This window comes from Loxodonta africana, chromosome 27 (genome assembly GCF_030014295.1).
Source record: "Loxodonta africana isolate mLoxAfr1 chromosome 27, mLoxAfr1.hap2, whole genome shotgun sequence".
NCBI classification, from domain to species: domain Eukaryota; kingdom Metazoa; phylum Chordata; class Mammalia; order Proboscidea; family Elephantidae; genus Loxodonta; species Loxodonta africana.
In genome coordinates this window covers 23,771,236-23,791,446 of record NC_087368.1, presented here as the reverse complement: position 1 = coordinate 23,791,446, position 20,211 = coordinate 23,771,236, and the positions used below count along the sequence as shown (strand labels likewise).

The 20,211-nt window shown below is 44.5% G+C and overlaps 1 protein-coding gene across 34 annotated transcripts in view; it reads left to right on the top strand.

Moving 5' to 3' along the window:
* The first annotated feature begins 3,849 nt into the window (after positions 1-3,849).
* The window catches only part of THRB (thyroid hormone receptor beta), a 414,019-nt gene continuing 397,657 nt past the window's right edge, over positions 3,850-20,211 (top strand). For 14 of the 34 annotated variants that reach the window (XM_064277375.1, XM_064277378.1, XM_064277376.1 and 11 more), the window contains exon 1: positions 4,541-20,211. This exon is cut by the window's right edge. The gene's annotated coding sequence lies outside the window, so the exon portion shown is untranslated. Of the gene's footprint in view, positions 3,944-4,079; positions 4,420-4,540 lie in introns of those variants that run through there. The other 20 variants (XM_064277397.1, XM_064277384.1, XM_064277387.1 and 17 more) reach the window with 7 other exon arrangements.

Here is a 20,211-nt window from a genome sequence, read left to right as displayed (position 1 = left end):
ACAAGTGGGTGACTTTAACAAACAGAAATTTATTTTCTCACAGTTTAAAGCCTAGAAATCCAAATTCAGGGGATTCTAGGGGAAGGCTTTCTCTCTGTGTTTGCTCCGACTTGTCTCTTTTCAGTCCCTTGGCATGGTATGTGTCTTCCTCCATCTCTGCTTGCTTGCTTCCCTTGCCAAATCTGCTCTTTTATCTCTTAAAAGAGATTGATTTAAGACACACCCTACGCTAATACTGCCTCGTTAACATGACAGTGAAAACCCATTCCCAGATGGGATTATAACTTCAGGTACAGGGGTTAGGATTTAAGACATATATTTCTGGCGGATACAATTCGATCCATAATAGATGGTTTAGGTGGAATGTGAGCAGAGGTCGTGAAAGCGGCCTTGTGCTCCCTCTCTGGTCAGCTGGACTGGGTCACAGGACCATGTGCTCTAAAATTTGTATAATATTTCCTGCCTCCAATCAGATCCCTGTGAAATTCTCCTCCCTGATCCCCCTGTTTTATAAAACCGGATAAATAAATGCCATATTCTGCTGTAACCTTTCTTTACCATGATGCAGCTTGCCCTCACAGGGCCAATTCAAATGGAATTTTAACAGTTCATGTGGTTTTAATAATATTGCATTAAAATTGTTCTCCCCCATTGTTACATAATATTGCTAAAACCATAGGCCATGAATTGCTTAAAGAATGCCACGTTATTTGTTTAATGTTTTAATTTAGTCTTCATTTCAAAAGTTTTCAGGGAAAATGTGATCACAAAGACAAAGCCATTTGAACAAAGGGAAGCAACAGTGTTCATTATAATTTATTCTCGGGGTGATGTTTCCTTCTGTCTTAGTCATCTAGTGCTGCCATCACAGAAATACCACAAGTGGATGGCTTTAACAAAGAAATTTATTTTCTCACAGTCTAGTAGGTTATAAGAACAAATTCAGGACCTCGGCTCCAGGGGAAGTCTCTCTCTCTCTGTTGGCTCTGGAAGAAGGTCCTTGTCCTCAATCTTCCCCTGGTCGAGGAGCTTCTCAGGCGCAGGGACCCTGGGTCCAAAGGATACGCTCTGCTCTTGGTGCTGTTTTCTTGGTCGTATGAGATCCCCAACTCTTTGCTTGCTTCCCTTTCATCTCGAGAGATAAAAGGTGGTGCAGGCCACACCCCAGAGAGGTGACCTGGGTGAGGGTGGTGTTACAATTCCACTCTAATCCTTTCCACATAAAACTACAATCACAAAATGGAGGACAACCATACAATACTGGGAATTATGACCTAACCAAGCTGATACACACATTTTCGGGGGGACATAATTCAATCCATGAAACCTTCTTAAGAAAGAACTTAGTTCCAAGTTATACTCAAGAAGAGAAGAAAGTAAAAAAGGCCAGCAGACTTTAGGGCCTTGTCATCCACCTTGTCAACAGAACATTTTCATCTCCCTTCACCACCCTCCCCCTCCTCTTATTACAAGGTTGTTCACCAGGGTCTGTGCCCCTGTGAAGATCTGACTGTCAACACTTGTGGCCTACCTGAGCCAGGCTTTTCCCTCAGTGGTCATCTTTTTCACGCAGTTAGCCACCAAGGGGCTACATGTTTGGAAGCAGGGCTTCAAATCGGTTTCTTCGGATCCAAATCTCTGCTAAGAATTTGCATTTCCACCCCAGATACACTGAATCAGAATCCACATTTTAACAAGATCTCCAGGTGACTCTTATGTATAATACATTTTGAGAACCACTTTTCTACTTGTGGGACCCTGGTGGTGCAATGGTTAAGAGCCCAGCTGCTAACCAAAAGGTCAGCAGTTGGACTACACCAGCCACTCCTTGGAAACCCTATGAGGCAGTTCTACTCTGTCCTATAGGGTTGCTGTGAGTCAGAATCAACTCCAGGGCAATGGGTTTTTGGGTTCTACTAGCGGTTCTCAGAATTGGTTTGTAACCAACAGCATTCCCATGGCCTGGGAACTTGTTAGAAATGCAAATTCTCAGCAGGGGTTGGAACTGGATCCTTGGAAGCCCTGTTTGGAACAAGTAGTGCAGAGTCCACAGCTTTTCTCCAAACCAACCAAAACATCCTGGGGCAACTTTGGAGCACAGCCTAGGGACTTCCCTGCAAAGGAGAACTACTCCTCTCCAGCTACAGAAACCTCAAAGTTCTGAACCCAAAAAATCCATTGCTGCCAAGTTGATTCGAACTCATAGCGAACCTATAGGACAGAGTACAACTGCCCCATAGGGTTTCCAAGGCTGTGAATCTTTACAGAAGCAGACTGTCACGTCTTTCTGCCTCAGAGGGGCTGGTGGGTTCAAATTGCTGACCTTTTGGTTCGAGCAATTTAACCATTGCGCTACGAGGGCTCCTTGAAGGTCTTTAGCGCAGCCTGATTGCCAGAGTATCAATAAAGTACGGTTTCTCATCGCCAAGGGCCAAGTGGAAATGGAACGTGTGGAGTCTGAAAGGGGACGCCCCTTCCTCGCGCTGGGAAGTCCTGGGGCCTGCAACTTTCACTCCTGAAGCGTGCTGAAACACCGCGCAGCCAGACGCAGGAAGAGCTGCCAGTTCTAGAGAGTTGTGGTTGTTAGTGGTGTCGGTAGGGGTGGTGGCTTCTCACCCCTTTCCGTAAGACGCTCACAAGAAGCCAGAAAAACGCACGGCACGAGCTGGACATCTAGAAGACCTGCTAATAAATAATCTAAACATTGTGCAGACAGTTGAAGATACAAACTGTCATAATTTTGTCACGTTGGGTATTATACGAATAAATGCATATATTGAAACAATGACGTCGGAATTATTTTAATACCGCCTGTAAGAAAATAATTACCCTCTTTCGTCCAAGTAGTTTTCTTGCAACTATAGCTTCCTGTCAGCTACGTTTTAGCTTTCTGGGTACGCGGTATTTTTCCAAGTGTCCTAGTTCAGACTGCAGCCGCCTGCTTCTTTCTCTAAGTCTGAACCCTTGGCCTACAGGACTTGAAGCGGGGGAGGGTGTTATAAATTCGTATTTGCCTGGGCAGGACTCTTCAAGAATATAAATTATTTTTGTCTTCCGGGTCTTTTTGTACATTTCCAGGGCAAACATCAGTTAATGGGGCAGCTCTTCTTGATCCTGTGGAGTTAAGTGCCTCGACCCTGTACACTCTCTCCAGAGTATGCATAATGGGAGGAGGGGGTGGTGGAAGAGGAGTGTCCCTTCTTAAAGTACAGGCAGGTAATGTCCTAACTTCCATTCCTGAGGTCCTGGGGACGGTTAGAGAACTAGCACACTGCCGGGCGACCCGAGGCCCCGGAGGAGCCAGAGCGTGGAGTCGGCCGACACGCGCCACAAGTGGTTTGGCAGAATAGGGAGGAGAGCGGGCGCGCCGGGCCGGCCGGGCACCGCAAGAGCAGTGCTCCTGGGGTCAGGCCCCACGCCCGCCCGCCACTTGCCCCCCATTCCTGCTTCCCCAACTGCAGGAATGATGCCCAAACCCGAGCACTCGTGCGCCACGCAGCCGGGTGGGTGGATGCGTAGCCATCGAACCCACGGCTACCCGGGGCTGAGAGGAGGGGCGCTCCAGCACCTGGGGAGGCAGGTGCGGAGGCGGCCGGCCTGGCGGTGGTGTGCGCGACGGCCGCGGGGTCGGGGTGGACAAGCCAGGCGTGGTGGGCACGTCCGAGCGTGGGCACCGAGCCGGGCAGAGAGCGGCGAGGGCTGGGTGAGGTGGGCCGCCCGGGCGGCCCGGGGCGGCGGCGGAGGTGGCGGCGGCGGCGGCAGTGGCTGGGTGTGCGGCCGGGAGGCCATTTCCTCGCTGCGCCCCTGGCGGAGCCGGGTTTGCCTGCTCTTGGCCGCCGCTGCCGTCGCCGCTGCGCGAGTCGGACCGCCGGGAGGGCCGGAGGGGAAACCAGGTCACCACCGGTTCGCAGACGCGGCGCGGAGCGGGCGCCGCGGGCCCGGAGTAAGGCAGCGCCCGGGGAGCCGGCCGGGGTGGGCCGGGCGCGCTGGGGGCGCAGGGAGGCGGGGACTCCGGCTCCCGGGCCACACTCGCTTCCTACGCCAATAAAAGTGCAGTGGCCAGGGAGGGCCGGCGCGGCCCTGGCTGCGGCCGCCTCACTTCGCCCAAGGAGTTGACATTTTGCAGGACTCGCGCGACGCCCGGTCGCCTGCGCTCCACGGGACCCCGCCGCCGGGAGGAGGGGGCGGAGGAGGGTGGAGACTGCGGGGCTTGGCCAAGGAAGGCGCACATCCTCGGACGGGAGGCTGTGACGCGGCGGGGATTAACTTTGCATGAATAATGTGAGTGTGCTTGGAAAGGAGACCTACTGCTCCCCGGGCTCGGGGCAAGCGCCCGCAAGCTGCCTTCCCCGGGCAGGGGCGTTCCACCCAGCCGCCTCGAGGGCACCGGTAATTTGGCACGAGGACCGCGAGGAGGGGGTAGGGGTGACGGAAGAGGAGACTATTCCAAGTGTCCAGAGGGTGGGCGGGCTGGTGGCGGGAGGTGTCGCAGGAACCTGAAGGGGTGTTGGCAAGGAGGCTTAGCGCGCGCGAGGGCGGGCGTGGGTGGGTGAGGGGTGTCAACCGCCTCATTACCTGCCTCCGCGGGGTTTCTACGCCCCGGCTTTGGGAGAAGGTGCCCTCCCGTGCCCGGGCACAGCGGCGGCAGTCAGGGAGCCACAGCGTGGGCAGTAGTGGAGCACGGTGGCTGTGGGGGCCCCCTCCAGTCGCCGCGGCTGCGTCCCTCAAACCCAAGCCCAGCTGTTGACAGGCTCCTTGTGAAATGGAGTTTGGCATCCTCAGCGCAGAACCGAGTGGAAGTTTCCATGATGAGGAAGTTGTGTGACACGGGGGTTTGGAAAAGGTTGGCAGGCTCCGGGGGGTGGGCGGTTTAAAGGAACTGTGGGTTCCCCATCCCCCTTTTTCCTCCTGCCCCGGAACTCCGGGTTTGGAAAGGAGAATTTTCCTGAATGTTGGATTGCGCTGTTGCCAGTGCCTGGCGACTGGGCTTCTCCCCGCCTCCTCGGGCAGTCGGTGGCGATTTCACTACCCTCCTAGGTCGCGCAAGGAGCCCTGGTGGTTTAGTGGTGAAGTGTTCGGTTAAGATTGGCGGTTCAAACCCACCAGCCAGTCCGCGGGGAGAAAGCAGTGGCAGTGTGTTTCCGTCAAGAATTGCAACCTTAGAAACCCTATGGGGCAGTTCTACTCTGTCCTTTAGGGTCGCCAGGAGTCGGAATGGACTGGACGGCGCACAACTAGGTCGCGCTCCTTGACTTTGCTTCTCTTGATACAGCATCCTCCTCTGGGTCGCCTTGAGTTTGTTCTGATTCCGGGAATTGTGCGAGCTGTGCACCCTTCACCCCACCCCTTGTGACAAGACTTCTATAGGGGAATTTTCATCCCTGTGGATTTCGACCTTCTCAGCAACCGTTGACATTTTGGAGGAGAATTTCCCAGTGACCATGTAGGATTATTATTAGTGCCAATTTTAAGCCTTCTGATCTGTTTTTGGGGGGAGGGGGAGGACATGGGGTGCCTTTGTATTTATTAAAGGCTAAATGTATAATTCCCCCCAATGGGAAATTTTAAAGGAAGGCTCTAGAAGCATAGCAATTCGTCAAGTGAATAGAGTGCCTGAACAGTTGAGACTCTCTACCCTTCCTTCCCTCACCGCACAAATTTAGAATTTGTAAAGAGTTAAACGCTATGCCTCATCAGTACATACATTTGAAATAAGTTCTTCCTCTTAGCATGTTATTGGTTTTAGGTGCTAGTGAAATTCAGTTTTAAAAACCTGTTTTCAAGTACAAGACACTGAAAATTCCTTGGGCAATATCAGAGCCAAGCAATTCATATAATGATAAATGTATTAGATCATGCAGACCGGTTGGGTAATATCTTTACATTATCTGACCTGATTTTAGCTCACTAGGCTTATTTACATTGTGATAATATATAACATGCCCTGCATTGCAAAGTAATAAAATTGCATTTCAGCCAAAAGATTGCATGATTCATTCTGAATATTCATTGTGACGAATCTACTCCCTAATTCACTTCTGCTTATCTCTGTTACTGTTCTGAAACTAGTCAGGGACTAAGAAACATTAATTAAAAAGGTGTTTCACTGAAATGTATTTTGAGCAGTGGATGTTTTAGGTAAATGCCATGACAATTGGTTAAGTATCTTTATTGACGCTAACAGAATTTCAAGAGTAAGTTATTTGTTTGGTAAATACTATGGCACTGGGTTTTTTTTTTTGGTTGCTGGGTTATGTGACTAGTATATTTTAGTAAATTATATAGGAAGGCATTGGTGAACAAATTATTATTGATTATTTGTGTGTATTAAACATAATAACAAGATCTTATTTTTAATGAATTTAAAGGCTTATTATATATTGGAATGAGACCATCTGCTAGTAAATACAATTTGGCTTTATTTTACGGTGGGTGAAAGTATATTATACTGGCTATAGCCTCAGAGCTTTCTTTTTTAGAAGCAATTACTGTTGGCATTACAATACAAAGGGATCGTTTTATCGGCACTGGAGTATTGTTCTATAAAGTAACTTACCAAACGCACTTTTTCCCTTCTTTGTCATGAATTCTGCTGTAATTAGAGATGTATTGAAACAACTTCCTTTCAACCAGCATCTTTGGGAAAAGAGGATTTCTTAAAATCGCCTTAAGAGCAAAGAAAGTTGGAGATGCATTTCCTTCCCTGGGGTTTTTGCAGTTGTTTGAAGCATGGGCTGTGTGGAGTCACGCACGTGTTGCAGGTTTCTTTTTTTGATAAGCTCATCTATTTGGTGGAAACTAGAGCGAAGATGCTTATGGTTTCTTTAGCTCCTTCTTGTCCTTCGAGTTTCACCTTCTTAGAAAGCCCTTCCCTGACCACACAAGTAAAAACAATCCTCCATCCCCACTCATAACCATCAAACCTTTTTTTCTTCCTCTTTTTCCATGGCTGACCTTATTTGCCATCTTCTCTGTTCAATGAAGTTATTTATTGGTCGATTACCTGTCTTTGCTGTCTGGAATGTAAATTCCATAACAGCAGGAATCTCACTGACTCACCCATCTCCAATGTCTAGAATAGTATTTGGCACACAGTAGGTACAGAGTAAATATTTGTTGAATAAGCGAATGGTTGTGCCCAAACACTGTGTCCCTCCAAACCTCTGTCTTTAAGCATTCTAAATGGGTGCCAACTGGGTACACCAAGTTTTGTGCTTCAGTGGGTGACCCAAGTATGTATGGTACCGTCTTTATTTTTATCGTTATCTTTTTTGAGATGAAAGCCCCCCACCCCCCCACCCCCCCTATTCTGTGTAGTGACAATGCAGAGAGTTCTTTCTGTGAGTTCCTCCTTTGTACACGGATATTCTCAGCAGTGGAATTTGTCTTACACTTTACCTTGATTCGCTGAAGACATTAACCTCCAACTCCCTGGGTTTCAGCAGTCTTTTTACAAGTTCTGGAGGCATTGTCAGTGCAGAGTGAAATTCCAGGGCACAGACATCACTGAGTGATAGCAATGCCTTCTCACTCAGCAGGTTCTGGCAGTGTCCGTGGCCCTGGCAGTCCCAAGAGGACCAAGGGCAATGTGGTGGTGTGGCTGGGGCCCTAAAAGTAGTAGCTGTGGAGGGGACAAAAATGGAACTGTCGTGATCCAGTACAAGATAAGAAAGAGCCCTTTGTGGTAGATTGGGAAATGACCAGGTAGTTACTATATGTGGCCCTTTCGAACTTTCCTAAATGGATTCTGAACTACACTGTTATGGGAAATATTGTATTACTGGGTTTTCAAGTGACCAGGGTGTGAAATACCCAAGAAGGTCATCTTCAGATTAGTCATTCGAGGAAACCCGTGGCCATTGGGAGTAAAAGGAAATTACATTTGATGATTACGGCAATTTTGTTTTTGTTTATAGAGTATGGACTTTAAGAAATGCATCTGAGTAAGTGCATAGTAAAAATGGCATGTGACAGTGAGACTGGCAAAAATGGGAGGAGAAGAAAGATCGAAATCTTGTAGAGGGAAGACAGTTAAACAAAAATCCTAAATGCCTGCTGCTTTTGAGTATTTAGCTCTGTGTTTCTTAGCAGTTAACAGGTGGGGGGTATGCATCAAAGTTATAATGGAAGATCAGATAACAACTGGCGAGTACTTTCTATGGTGCCTGGTAACTAATATATATTCAATATTTTTATTATAATAAAAATTTCATAGGATTAAATTGGGGGACACATCTTATAGATTCTCATGAAATATCAAACCATACAATGGACAATGCTTGAATTTCAACTCTACAGAAAAAGTTCTTTATGCGGCCATGTCTTTTACCAACCCTCAAGGGAAAAAAAATAGAGAAGGTTATTACGATGAAAAGGTACCCAGTTCGAGGCCCTGAGCTACCATGGTCCAACCATGGAGATTCTGGCGATCTTCCCAATTCAGCAACAAAGCTCAGAAAACCTAGAGGATTGAATGGTTAACATGGTCTTTAAACAAACTTTCTCAAACATCCAGTGTCTCAGCCAAGCTTTTGACTAGAGCAATCTGAGAGGCCAGGACAGTGAAGAACCTGAAAATGACCCTATGGCCATACCCGGCTGTGAACAGTCTCCCCTGAGACTTTGTTCTTTGCTCGCTATGGTTTTATCACCCTGCAGGGCAATGTGTCTGTGTCCATTTGCCTCCCCCCACTAAATTGTGATGAAGGCCTGTGAGTTTATTCTTCCTTGAATCCCCAGCACCTTGACTGACAGGTGAGGACAGGAGAATCCTTGTTGGACGACTGAATGGGAGGGAGAGAGGGGTGGCCTTCTCTTTCTCTTCTGATGTTGCTATAAAGCGTCATCTTTTGACTTTGTTTTGCCTAGATTAAATGTTTGGATTTCATCATACGTGCACGTTCCAGCTGGCTGCTTTGCTAGGAGAGCTTACTCTAACGTCCAAGCTCATTGAACAGTAGATGGCACATTAACTCCTTGGTTTATTTAAAGTCATTCTGATTATCTATGTACCTAATATGTGCCCAGGTGCAGCCCAGTGGACTATGAACTCTTATGCATATGTTAAGAAAAGAGAATTCTGAAATGGTCTCTGTTGTCATGGAACTCAGCGTACCTATTGGGGTTGCTCACACAGCCCGTTAGATGAAATAAAGTAAGTTTATGTCTCAAGAGGCTGGTGTTTTGTGGTTTCTGTAGCCCACTTGGCATAGTGGTTAAGGGCTACAGCTGCTAACCAACAGGTTGGAAGTTCAAATCCACCAGGCACTCCTTGAAAATTCTGTGGGGCAGTTCTACTCTGTCCTGTAGAGTCACTGAGTCCCAGTTGACTTGGTGACAAGGGGTTCAGTGGGGACCCCCTTGTACTAGTGTAAATTTTAGTGGTATCTACCCAGGAGTTTTTTGGTGTCCAAGTGGTATGGGGTTGAATGTGTTTAGGCCAGTGAGTTTCCGATCGATGAAGTTCAGTCTCCACCTTAAGTTCCCAAACCTGTTAGTCAATTATGGCATTTAAGCAGGTGGAGAAAAAAGTAGCCAAATCACTGAGTCACAAGCAGTGTATTTCCATATCCTCCTCTCAGGAATCTGGCCAACTGACAGCTAGAATAGTGATTGAGCTGCGTTCAACGCTAATGGTATTTGGTCCACACCGTTCTAATTTAAGGGACTTTGGAGCCTTTATGTACTGGCCAGCTCTTCTTGTGTAATACTGTTTTTATGGAGTGAGAAGCTGAGCCCCACTCTGACCTTAGGTATCTTTTCTAAAAAGCAAGTAAAGAGAGCCTGGAACGAGGACCCAGAAGCCTTGACTCTCTGTCTGAGGAAGCGTATTGTAACCTTCCCATGGTGAAAGTCAAACATTCTAACAAGATGTTCCCTGGGAGATGTTTTTGATGGATGTGGACGTGTTTGATAGTAGTGACCATCTTTCTTGCCTTAAAAAAAAAAATAGGCACATTTAATTTTCACGGTATGGGGATCTGCTCTGAATAACACAGACTACCTGCGTTTGAGGCTCTTGTCAGGGAACATAACCTTGAACTGTCTTCTGGGCAATGCTTATCAAAAATGAAATGATATTTATGGAGAAGTGTTTGAAGGACAGAAGACATAACCTTGAACTGTCTTCTGGGCAATGCTTATCAAAAATGAAACGATATTTATGGAGAAATGTTTGAAGGATAGAAAACCAAAAGACAAATTCTTGGTCCAGCTTGTCAGTTGAGGGAGCTTTTGGACTACACGCCTGGGTTCTATTTTCTCTTCCTGACCTGGGTGTTTTTTATTCTAATTTTTATTTTCCCTGATCGTGCTTTTTAAAATTATTCACATTTTACTCTTAGTCACATATATATGTTATATATATATATATGATTGAATATGTGTGTGTGTATATATATATATATATATTTTTTTTTTTTTTTCCTGAGAGTATACTATAGATGGAGACCCTGGTGGCATAATGGTTAAGTACTATGGCTGCTAACCAAAGGGTCGGCAGTTCGAATCTGCCAGGTGCTCCTTGAAACTCTATGGGGCAGTTCTACTCTGTCCTGTAGGGTTGCTATGAGTCAGAATAGACTCGACGGCACTGGGTTTGGTTTGGTTGGTTTTATACTATAGATAAAAAAAAAAGGCACATATAACTAGGAAAGGATTGATCTGAACTAAGTGCCTCATTTGACTTCCTAGTTCTCAAAAAGGCCTTCCAGGGAATCATGGCTTCCCTTCTGTGATCAAGAATTTAGGGATTTATTCAAAAAGTCATGAGTGATAAGCTGATTGAAGGAAAAGCATGGACAAGGGAATGAGAATTGACAACAGCTATATCTTCTTCATTTGGGGAATGCACTTTCTTGACTCTTTTGGAGGCCCAGGCAGGCTTGTAATGCAGACAGCCGAGAAGAGAGCCATGGTTTTAGTGGCAGAATGTATGATCATGACATTTGGGAACCCTTCGAGCTTTCTAACTGTTGTGACATTTGTTGTTCAATGGTTCTCAAGATGGTTCAGATATATTTGCTCCCTATTTATTATTTGGGAAACCCTAGCGGTCTAGTGGTTAAGAGCTACAGCTGCTAACCAAAAGGTCAGCAGTTCAAATCCATCAGGCGATCCTTGGAAACCCTATGGGGCCGTTCTACCTTGTTCTATAGGGTTGCTATGAGTCAGAATCAACTCGATGGCAATGCTTTTTTTTTTTTTTTAATTTATTATTTGTTTCTCCTGGAGCTCTGTTCTCCCAGATTTTCGCAATGTCTGTACAGAATAAGTGTTCAGAACGTCATAGTCACTGATAATGATCATGACGGTTCTGGGGCTTGGTCATCTTTTTCATGTTTCCCCCCACATGCATAGATGTCTCATCAGCCTGCATGACTGTACATGCAGAATCTGCCTCAGTGACATGTGTGTGTCATGTTCTCAGATACAGGGAAGAAGGCCTCACTTGTCTGTGGTTCCCAGACCAGCTTCCAAGTTGTGGTGAGAAACGACACAGCGATGCTGATGTCCCAAGCCACAAACCCTGTCTCCTTTCCAGTGCAGCCGAGTTGCTTCTCTGAACACCTGAATATGGTGGAAGGTCCTTGTCTTCTTTGACCTTTTGCTTTTCATTACTCCATGGTCAATTACCTTTGGGAAATCCTGAGGTTTAGCAACTGAATACAAGCATTTTCAGAGCCTATTTTGGTGGTAATATGCATTATGATTCTCTAAGAAGGGGGATAGTAAAGTAGCAAAATTTATTTGGCCCCCATATTCTTTGAGTTTTTTGTTTATTTGTTTTTATGGAAAACTGCAGTTGGCTAAAGTTCAATGCAAGTGGTTGTGAGAAACAGAGGTTTCAAGTATTTCACTTAAAAAAAAAAAAAGGCTCATTCGTTTTAACCTCTTACTGCATTTCAAAATAAGTGATAACTCAAAGGAACAGTATGTAGCCCCCCAGGGGAGCATTTTAGCTTTTTCACAAAGAATTCAGCAGTTTTTATATAACACTGGTAATGCTGCCATTGTTGAAGTGTTTTGAGATGATGTAAAAATTGCACTCAATTTCTGATAGTTTAAAAGGACTATAATCATAAAATATATCTTTCCTTAACTTTATTTCTGATGTTGAGTTGTATTAAGTTACATAAACCAGAGAATGGTTTATTTCTGCCGCGTGTGCCTTTGTTTCGTTTTTGCATTTCACCTCACCTTCACCTACACTGAAATTGTCCCGAGGTTATTGTGTTGAGCTTCATGATTTACAGAAGTGTGGATTTTCTAATAGATGGGTTTTTTATTTCTTGAAAGATCGAAGTGAAAGATGAGGAGGAGAAAATGAATGAATGAGTAGCATTATGGAAATACTACCTGATTAATAACAGAAATATTTTAGACCAGTCTTTTGACTTATCTTAGCTTTAACTTCCTTAGTATAGAATGATAAGAGTAGGTAAATTAGATAATCTCAAATTATCCTTAGCCCAGGGGTTGGCACACTTTTTCTGTAACAGGCCATATGGTAAATATCTTAAGCTTTGCAGGTCACAGAGTAGCAAAACTATTCAACTCCGAGGTACAGAAGCAGCCATAGACAATACATAAAGAAATGGTCACGGCTATGTTCCAATAAAACTTTATTTACAAAAACAGGCAGTAGGTCATAGTTTGCCGACCCCTGATAGCCCAGCACCATCCAATGGAATATAATACGAGCCGCGTATGTAACTTGAAATTTTCTAGTAGCCATATTAAAAATAAGTCAAAAGCACCAGTGATACTAGTTTCAAAAATATTTTTTATTTTATTCAGTATATAAAAAATATTATTTAACATGTAATCAGTATAAAAAATACATTCTTTTTCTTTCTGTACCAAATCTTCAATATCTAGTGTATGTTTTGCACCCACAGAACATTTCAAGTTACACTAGCTACATTTCAAGTGCTCAATGACCATTTATGGCAAGTGTTACTGTAACTGGATAGTACAGCTCTACCGTTAAAAATACCTATGATCCCATCAAATCCCATGCAAAAATAAATGACATGAATTATTTCAAGGATTGAGATGCCTTTTTTTTTTTCCCCTTGCCACATGTATTGGTCAGGAAAACACCATTTGCAATAACAAGCAAAATAAAAAATATACAATGACTCCAATAAAAATAACAGTTTATTTTTCACTCATGGAAAGTGGAAAATGGCTATTCCTGATTGGTGGCTTCTTGCCCCAGTGATTCAGGGGTACAGCTTCCTTTGGTCTTTGGCTCCTCCATCTTCAGCACGTGACTTCCAAGGTCATGTGCTCATTGCCACCTGCTTCTTAACCAGCTTGACCTGAAAGTGACACCAAGTTATTTCTACCCAAATTCCGCTGGTGAGAACTAATGGCAAATCCCCACCTAAATGGATCAGAATGAGAATGTATAGTCCTTGCCTGGGCAGCTGCTGTCCAGTGACACCTCTATATTGTGGAAAGGGGAGCAAGAATTATTTGGTAGACATTAGCTGTCTTTGCCACACTGTGCTGCTGTTTTTTTAAATTATTATCTGGCTCCTACCACCACAGCGCTGTCTTATTACTCTTGAAGGCATTGGCAGATAACAGACACAACTTAGGGCAATGAGGTAACCAAGCTCTACACCCCCTGTTTGACCTGATTTTGTTTCCCTGCTTCCTTCTCACTTTTATGGGGTTATCTTCAGTCTTGCTAGACCTGCTTCTTCTTCTTAGTCTTTGACCATCTCTTTATTTCCCTGATAGAGCTACATGAGTCATAAAATGCACATAGTATTGGAGCTTGCTGATCAGTATGGCATTATTATTGGGACAACATGAATGGGCAGCCTTTTTTTTTTTTTTTAAGGGACTAAAACTTAAAATAGGGATATCAGGCAGCAAAGACCAGAGCTGATTCTTGGCGTGCTCGCAAAGGTATTGAAACCATTTTCCTGGAATAATCTTATAGAACATTAGACTGTTTAAACAAATGACTCGTTACCTAATACCTTGACTAAACATACCGATTTTCCTGGCATTTATCCTACCTATAATTGCTTTTTTTTTTTTTTAATTGCTTACTACCAAGCGGTGTCCTCTTTTTCAGTCAAAAAGGATATTTGCTTGTTTTCTTCCCAGACTGTACGTGTGTTTTATGTAGTACTCTCTCAGGTGAAGGGAACACAAGAGGGCCATAAGTAATAAAAGTGAGGTAAGTGAGAAGAACAAAGAAACCCTTTTCTTCTAACTATGCACATTTTACCTTTCTGAAAACTTTACCATTTAATTATTTTCAAGATGTCTCATACTGAGAAGTAAAGCAGATACAAAGGTCCCGTATGTTTTGTCTTATTAAGGAATAAGAATAACCAGTGATAAATACCATCCTAACTCACGACCATCAAGTCGATTTTGACTCATAGCGACCCTCTACGTGTAAAAGAAAAAAAATCATTTTATACCTTAGTATTAGCATGGGTCAGGCTGTCTTCTGCTTCACAAGTTTATTTTTGTAAAATATCTTGCAATATTTTTGGAAATTCAAATTTAAATGTTAAGATGTTGATTCCGCTAAATACCCTTGCCGATACAACACCTAGCTGATTCTTGATATTCTATTAAAAACAAAAACGAAACCAAATCTGTTGCCATCAAGTTGACTCCCACTTTTGGTGACCCCACGTGCTACAGAGTAGAGCTGCTCCATAGGGTTTTCTTGGCTGTAATCTTTACAGAAGCAGATTGCCAGGCCTTTTCTCTGATATCACTGTGTTTGAACCTTCAACCTTTAGGTTAGTCGTCACGTGCAAACTGTTTGCACCACCCAGGGACCTTGACATTCCATGCTGTTATTGTTGTTAGGTGCCATTGAGTCAGCTCTGACTCATAGTGACCCTATAGGACAGAGTAGAACTGCCCCACAGGGTCTCCAAGGTTGTAGTCTTTACAGGAGCAGATCACCAGGTCTTTTGTGGAGCGATTGGTGGGTTCGAACAGCCAACCTTTCAGCTAGCAGCCAAGTGCTTAACCATTACACTACCAGGGCTCCTCAATATTCCATAATAGGAAAGAAATAATGATGTTAATCTCCAATTTGTTATGGACCCATTCACTGAGGTGTGGAATCCAGTGATGCCCTGTTCTAACGTTCTGTAAAAGAGCAGGGAATAGAGAATCCCCGTTCCTTATTGGCCTAAGGCACTGTGGTAGGGATGGAGGCTCAAAGTCCTGGGTACTGGAGCTGGGGCACTGGAGAGAGAGAGCTCAAGGGGTGGTGATGGGTGGTGGACATCAACACAGGAATTGAAAGGCAGACCAAGTTGCATGTCTGGCTGTGCCACCTCGTAGCTATGGGATCTTTGGCAAGTTACTCAACTCTTTGAACTTCAGTCACCCTGTGCGTGTAATGAAGATAATAAATTGGTACTTACTTCACAGCATTGTGGGGGAGGATAATGAGATAATGATTATAAACTGCCTAATTTTTTTTTTTTTTAACCAGTTCATGGAGCCTGGGAATGCACAGTGCATGGAAAACAATTTTATTATCATTTTATTACTACAGAAGGTGTACAATTGATAGTATCGTGTAAACTTGCACCCTGGAGGAATGGGGAATTGTCCAAAAAAGCAGGAAATCAGAGAGAGAGAGAGAGACCCAAAGACAGTCTTCAGATTTACTTCATGATCTTATGTTACTACTCTTTTTAAAAAAATTTTTTGGTTATTCTTTATTTAACTTTAAATTATTATTGTTATGTGTCTGTTGGTAGTAATCTCTGTTTTACAGATGACCTAGCTTTTTTCAGCCTCAGAGAGGTGTTCCATGGTTAATTGTCAAAGTTAACGAACCCTTGGGATTGGTGGAAATGAGAATAATAGATGTTCGGTTACCTGCTTGGGATTCCAGCCTCTTAAACACAAATTTGACTCCCTTACTTGTATGATTCTGGTGTGTAAACAGACTGTCTTACTTCCTTTTTTCATAGAAGCCACTCTCCTCCCTTCTTCTTTTTGATTTTTTACTGGCGCTATTCAGACATCTATCCCTTAAAGATCAATATATATATTTTCCCCTGCTTCTTTTTCTGCCTGGCTTCACAATATCCTTCATTAAGAAATCCTGCCCTGACTAATTAGGATTGAGGTCAAAACTCTCCCTGGTTCTGGCCAACTAAAACATACCACTTCAATGACAGTTTCTCTCACCTCATTGTTCCTGGGAAATATTACACCCTTTGTCTATACTGGAGCCCTGGTGGCACAGTGGTTAAGAGCTATGGCTGCTAACCAAAAGGTTGCCAGTTCGAATCATCAGCTCCTCCTTGGAAACCCCATGGGGCGGTTCTCCTCTGTCCTGTAGGGACATTATGGGTCAGAATCGACTCGATGGCCACATTTTTTGTTTTTCTTTTTTGGTCCATGTTAGTCACTTGTTGTTGTGTGCCATCAAGTTGATTTCACCTCATGCCTTACAGGGCAGAGTAGAACTGCCTCATAGGGTTTCCTAGGCTATAATCTTAATGGAGTAGATTGCCAGGTCTTTATACCTGAGGAGCTACTGGTGGGTTTGAACCGCCAACCTATTAGTTAGCAGCCAAGAGCTTAACCACTGCGCAACCAGGGCTCTTGATATTAGTCACTTAGTATATGTATTCTTTCCCTGTTCAGTGTCCAAACCTCGTATTTGTCATGGAGGCGACTATTTCTGGGCTAGATTTTAAGTTCCAAGAGGGCAGGGACTGTGTTTTAAACAAGTGTAGCATAGTCTAGAAGGGATGCACACCGGGTAGGTGCTGAGTAATGCTTTCCTGCTGTTTGGATCAGCCACACGTAGGCTGTTCTCATATAATTAGGATGAATCTAATTTTAAAATGAACAACCGTGTGTCCTCAGATGAACCAGGATATACACTTACAGGGCCCGGCTGTCCTGCATTATAAATAAGGGAATAGGTTGTCCTGCAGAAAAGCTCTGCTGTTCTTTTCTTTTTTTAAAATAAATAAACAAGAAGAGCCATCCACACATAAGACCTGAGACAGAAGGTCTTCCCGTCTTCTCAGCTAGGTTGGCAAGAAATCAAGGCCCCAAAGTTCAATGTTCTCTGCAAAGATGAAACCCAGCAAAAATCCAGAATCCGAGAAGAGTGTTTTCTGATGAAGTGTAAAGAAAATTCTTTAATAATAATAAATTAAAAAAAAAAAACCCAAACCCAGTGCAGTCAAGTTGATTCCGACTCATAGCGAGTCTATAGGACATACACAACTGCCTCATAGGGTTTCCAAGGAGCAGCTGGTGGATTTGAACTGCTAACCTTTTGGTTAGCAGCCCAATGCTTAACCACTGCTACCACCAGGGCTCCTTCTTAAGAATAACCCAAGAATAGCTAACTGGAAACAGACCCCAAGCTTGGAACCTTGTTTTTCAACACGGATAATGGCAAAGACTTACTTAGGTGTTGGGTTCCAGTTTCTGTGGGGACAGTCTCCTGAGATTGTTTGCCAAGTATCCACTCACAGGCTTTCCTGAATTTTCTTTTCATTCCTGTGAGGAGCCCCTTGGATAAGATACCTCCCGTGGCAGCTTTCACCACTGGTGGCTTTTTGTAGGCTTTTTTTTTTTTTTCTCTCTGAAGATTTTTAGTGTCTCAGAATTACCATTGTGGGAAGATGAGTGATTTAATGTTGCCTCGAGGGGGGGTCTTACAACTCATTTCTGTTCTTTGTCTAGAAGCATTTTGAAATAACTGTTTCATTTTTGCTGTTTTGTGGCTTTAAATCCCCACTGGTAATTCATTAAATTTTAATTTGAACCATGTCAATTGTTGTTTTTCATCTTTGCCTCTTCCCAGCACCAGACTAAGACCCCCTTCTATGAGTCAAATGTTGTTGCTTATGAGAGTTCTTCTAGAAGTTTGGCTTTCCGGAAAACTCCATCACCATCAAGTCAGTCTTGACTCATAGCAACCCTGTAGGGCAGAGTAGAACTGCCCCATAGTATTTCTAAGGCTATAAATCTTTACAGAAGCAGACTGCCACATCTTTCTCCCATGGGGCACCTGGTGAGTTCAAACCACTGACCTTTAGGTTCGTAGCCGAGCGCTTTAACCACTGTGCCACCAAGGCTCCTTGAAGTTTGGCTTTAGGCTCATTTAAAACTAATAGGGATTATATTTGCATTCCCCGAGCCACTTAATCCCTGTCATCCTTAAGCAAAAGGTGTGTTTTTGCTTCTTCTCTCAATGGTAGAGAAAGGTATGTGCTTGAAGTTGTGTTTCGGATGGTCTGAAAGAAGTGGGACCGGAGCCTGCTTCTCAGAGAAGCCCCTGAGGATTCCGTGCTCAGGATATTGGAAAAACTGGCCTGTCTCTAGTAACCACGGGATCCCTCCTACGAGAGGGATACTATGAACCCAGAGAGTTGTTGCACCAGAGGACCTCAGGGTCAAGTGGCTCCCAGCCCAACATTTCTTCAGAATACTTGCTGTCATGGTCTGTGTTCCCCAGGTGCAGATACTGAGATGAACGCTGAAGTGCAAGTTATTCTTTTGGGAGGTGGAGTCAACACCAGTAAGGGAGAGGGAACATGAGCCAGAGAAGGAATGGCAGCTAATAAAGGCAGCTAGCAGTGTGGGCAGCTGGAGTTGAGGCACATTGGGGAACTCTGGGAGATGGCACGGAACATGTGCCTTATAGTTATCCCACCTGAGAGGCAAGGCAGCTGGGTAGTGATTCACTAAAACAAGCTGGGCGTTGGCTGCGAGTTCCAGAGGTGGATGATTCCCTGGCATTTCTGGGCTGTCACTTGGGCAGCCAAGAGTAAACCTGTGGGGAAAGGATACAGATGTTGGGAGAAGACAAGCTGGTGGGCACTGAAGTGATGCCCACAGGGATATGGTCAGGGCACTGCCAACATTTGCTACACTTTCGCCTTTCTTGTCATTGGCATATTGGCATGCAATGTGGCCTATAACCACCCTTCCACCAGAGACTCTGTAGCCACCTTTGGACTTTAGCTTGGTTCTCACCAGGTGCCAAAAAATCAGTTGCTGTAAGTCGATTCTGATTCATTGTGACCTCATGTGTGTCAGAGAAGAAAGGGGTTCCATAGGGTTTTCAGTGGCTAATTTTTCCCAAGTAGATTGCCAGGCCTTTCTTCCATGGCACCTCTGGGTGGATTCAAACCTCCAACCTTCTGGATAGCAACTGAGCATGTAACCATTTGTGCCATCCAGGGATGTCGGTATACAGTAAACTAATTTAATATATTATTTTAAAAATTGTGCTTATCCATTTATTCTTTTGTCATACATGGGCCCAGCACCAAATGTGTGCCAGGGGTATGCTTGGCATAAGAGACACAGTGGTTCACGACCTGCTCTCTATCCCTCCAACATGAAAATGTTAGAGCCAGCCTCATCAAAACTATATGCCCCAGATTCAGGAGGCTGAAAATACAGAAACCCAATATTGTACCAGGGACAGTTACAGCTCCTGGCCCAGTATTTCCTAGTTTGGGAATTCTTACACTATAGTTTGGAATTAGGAAATCATGCTTTGCCTTATAGGATTAACCTCCGTCACATTCAGGAGGACTTTATGAGCACAGTCTGCCTTGACAGGCGAGTTTCACGGTTTAATAAGTTGCTTAAATGAAATGTTCGTACATATTTCACACTGTTGTTTGTTGGCAATGTCTTTTGCTGGTTTTATATAACCCATGCCTGCTTTGCCCATTCTAGCACTTGTCCACGTTTTTAAGTAATCCATGCCAGAGCTGCTTCCAGGCGATCTGAAGCAGAGTTGGGTTGCCTGTACTTTTTTGGCTGAGGGTGGGTGGTGAGAAAGGAAGTAGGGTAAAGATCACCGAGGAAAGGATTCTGAAGGCACCGATGTCACTGGGAGAACCACCGAAGGATGAGGCCTTCTTTCGTGGCAGTCAATGTGCTATGTGTATGCAGGGGAAATGCTCGGAGAGGCTGAGCCCCAGCGTAGAGGGGGTGAGGCCTTTTGTTTTGGCGGCATTAGTGGTTAGTGTTTTGTTCTCAGGCAGTTACTTTCATTCCTCACAGTCTTCTCAGACTGACTTCTACACCTTGACTTCTCAGCGGGTCCTCCCTGGACCAACAGCATCCACCCCAAGAAAGCTTGTTAAGAATGCAAACCCTCAGGCCCCAGCACAGACCCGGTGTACCAGCTGCTTTATAACAAGGTCCCCAGGTGAT